The sequence below is a fragment of the Selaginella moellendorffii genome, unplaced genomic scaffold (assembly GCF_000143415.4).
Source record: "Selaginella moellendorffii unplaced genomic scaffold, v1.0 SELMOscaffold_21, whole genome shotgun sequence".
In the NCBI taxonomy this organism is placed as follows: Eukaryota; Viridiplantae; Streptophyta; class Lycopodiopsida; order Selaginellales; family Selaginellaceae; genus Selaginella; species Selaginella moellendorffii.
The window spans coordinates 605,103-608,974 of NW_003314282.1; positions in this window are offsets into that span (position 1 = coordinate 605,103).

A 3,872-nucleotide genomic window follows, 5' to 3' on the forward strand; every position below is an offset into this window, starting at 1 on the left:
ATACAAGTGGTATTGGACTACCAGTGTGGCTGTAGCGCACGTGGTTTTGACCCTTTATCCTATGGTGATTTACCATAGGATAACACTACGAAGCGGAACCTAAACCCTCTTTGTGCCACGTGACAGATGCCACGTGTCCATGCCACGTGTCTATAGGAACCCGAGGTTCAGGGCCTTGGGCCACTGAACGAAGGAACGGTGCCAAACTCCCAAGCACGAAGCCAAGGAGTGACGGAACCGAACCACGGAGCAACTCCCAAGCGTAAAGCCCAAGGAGCGAAGGAACAGGGGCCCGGAGCGACTTGGAACAGTCCTAGAGTAACCAGCATCCCAATGCCAGGACCAGCACGCAAAACAGAGCCAAACGGAGTCTGGCGCTATTTCGGCATACCGGTGGCCTAACGCGAGGACATGGGTACTCCACCAACTAGCATGGAATGGAACTTGGGCTTAGACCCAAGCCGGACGCAGAACAAGGACAGGCACGCAAGCGGGAGCTAGACTATGCCTCAGGTTGGTCGGCCATGCCCGACCTACCCACTATCCCTACTATACATTTGGAACCCCCCACAGCCCCCCCCCCCTTGAGGAACACACGCTTTGGGCTTTCACCCCAAGCCTCCCTTAGTATCAGGAGTTAGTCTCTGGGACAAGCTCGAAACTTACTAAATATGGAATGTCCCTAGATTGCGAATTTGGACACGGGACAAACACCATTGTGTTCAGGACGATCTCTACATTCCGTAGATATGCCAAATGAGCAAATCTGGACACTTTCCATAAATAGCATTTAGGACCGAAATGAGACTAACACAAAGGGCATGATAGCGAGGGTGTTTGGCAGACACGGTAAGCTATCATCTAGCGATATTGAGGGACCAATCTCAATATTGCGGGGGTTCCCAACACTAGCAAGTGCAAGTCAACGAATGAGTTTCTCTAACCAGGTCAAGTATGCTTGACAAATAGCACGTAGGAATTCCGTCCTTATGCCCATCTGGTCAAGTGCACACGCGAAGACCAGTTTCTCAACTAGCTTAGGCGGAGACTGATAACGGGCCCAGCAATACCGACCTCCTGCCATCGTGGCAGTAAGGTAAGAGTGTCCGTAAGGACTAGCCGACAGGTAACTTTCGATACCTGAAGTCACATTCGCGACACTCTCCCCCCCTAGGGAAGATCGACATCCTCGTCGATGCATACTCGAGTCTAGAATACCGCCAAGGAAACAACTCCAGAAAAAGTTCACGGTACTCACACTATGTGAGAAATGCACCAACTTAAATGAGTTAGGGGGCAACCTCTTTGTCTAACGCGGATGCGCTACCAGCTCAGACACCTTCCGGCCGTCGCCGACAAGGAAATGACCAACGGAGTCAGCCACCCTTGCTGCTCTGGGAGTCACCCAGCTTACAAAAGTGTGATATGCCCCTGCCCGCAGGAACATAGAGAGAGAAGCCAGAGGCCCCAACCCTCCTAAGCAAAGAAACCAAACCCGTCGGTAAGGTTTAGATAGACTACTGTAAACAGGCAGTTAGAGTTGTTTACATGGTCACGCCCTTTTAACAGAATAAGGAACATCGACAAAGAGGCGGGTTATGTGACCAGTCGACAGTAGCTACCCCATGACTAGAGATTTCAATATGCACACGAAGTGCCGAAGCCAGTCTGCCTATACTGGCCCAAACTCAAAGATCAATAGATGGACAATATCAAAGTCATAAACAATGATATCTTAGAGACTTAATTATCAGTGAATAGATCTTAGATTAAAACACAAAAGTATTCCAAGAAAGTTATCATCCGATAAACTAGTAGTATAGTACAGGAACTACCAAGATCATCAAAATTGGTAAACATAGGATTCACCATTGAACGAAATTCAATAGCAAGTATATCATCAAGTAAACTCAATGATGAAACTTAACTACCAAAGATAGCAGACAGTAAACCAACAACTTACTAGAAATAACTTAAAGAACACAAAATATTATTGACTGACAAGCACAATGCTCGCGAATGTATCACCCGAAGGAAATAACATCCCAATCTATCAGAACTAACTCGAGCAATAATCAACAAAACAAAATGAATGCGGTAAGACCAACAAACCCTCGTTTATGCCAACTATCACGCGAGCTAATCCAAATAGATCCCAGGCAACAACACCAAGGAACTGAAGTTGCCTAAGTAAGTGTCAGCAACATCCTATCGATGTCTCAAACCCAAGAGACCAATCCAGAGCAAACCACAATGAACATGTGGTATTGCGAAAAGCCAAAAGCTATCAAAGAGAACAACTAACCATCATGAAAAATCATCAATCATCCTATCAATAAAGAAATGCATAATCATCATTGAAGAAAGAATCTACCATCCCGAAGAATAGCAAATCATTCTATACCAACAATAATCAAGCAAAACCCTTGACAAGGATAATCAACTATCTTAGATGATAGTCAATCATCACCAATGATTGCTAGATGCAAATACTAACGTTAACATCGAAGCTAATGAGCCAAAATGCCTTCCCCCAACAACTCCTAACAAATGGAACAATGAGCATGAAAACTCAAAGAACCAAAAGCTCGAAGAAGTCTATAGCTAAGTTTTTGCTTAACAATGATCACGAGTCTCGCATGAACTAACTTCAATGCTAAAGAAGAAATCATGGTATAATCCATAATATCCTCATCAACACATCCATAAACTAAACTTCATAATGCCAAGCTAATGAAGAGCATGTCTGCATCAATCCAAAAGCTAAGCATAACGAAGCTATGCTGGACAAGTGATCACCAAACGATCCTCCATGAATCCATCCATAGCAAGACGTAACTCACTTCATAACAAGCACAAAAAGAATCATCAATGATTGATATATCCCAATGAAAACCCAACAAGGGACCAACATCTTCAATATCAATCACTAACTCTTCATCTTGTAAAGCTAGCATAGTCCATGACTGAATCACTTTTCAAGGAAAAGCCGAAGCTCAACCCTCTACTAAATAATCTCGTCTAGAACACAACTAACTCAAACTTGCCACTCAGTTCATTTGAACGTCAACACAGTTGCTAACTAGCAAATGCACGAATGCTAATAACACAAAGCTATAGCCAAATCATCAACACCATCTTTATCGAGAGCAATGAAACTCAATATCAATCCTAAGGATAGATATATCATCTCACTTGAATCTCAATATCAATAATATCAATGACAAGGCATCACCTCAATGCCATCAACATCAGACCAAAGCTAAAAGAAAGCAAGAGTGATTCACCACTCAAAACTCTCTTGCAACCAAGCTAACCAAAGTCGAAGATACTTTAGTCAGTATCCGAGACCAATCTCTCAACAATACTCAGTCACAGATAACACTTCCTCAAGGAGTGAATCACCACGTCCAAGACTCAATGAAATCCAACACTATGAACTAAACGCAACCAAATGATATTAACAGAGGTAGAGTCGACATGCCAACATGGAAAACCTATGTAAGTCTAATGACACGATCCTCCACAACACCATCTGGTAAACCAAGCCCATCACTGCTAAATCATCATCGAGTGAAGCAAGTATCAGAGGTCCTCGACGAAGTCTTCACAAGACCCAAACACTAACTTTTGTCATCAAGTCATATACTTGTTCGACATGAACATAATACCCCAGGTATGAGATAAAGGTTCATGGACAAGCATAAACTAAATGACTACTCGAATCCAACTCAACCGCGATAAGCTCACAAACATATCTAGTCAATAGCTCTGAGCATGCCTTGAAGAGGCTAGCTATGCATGATCAACACTCAGCCGAAACTAAAGTGAAGACCATGAGATGGATCTATATCGGTACATAAACTCCTTAT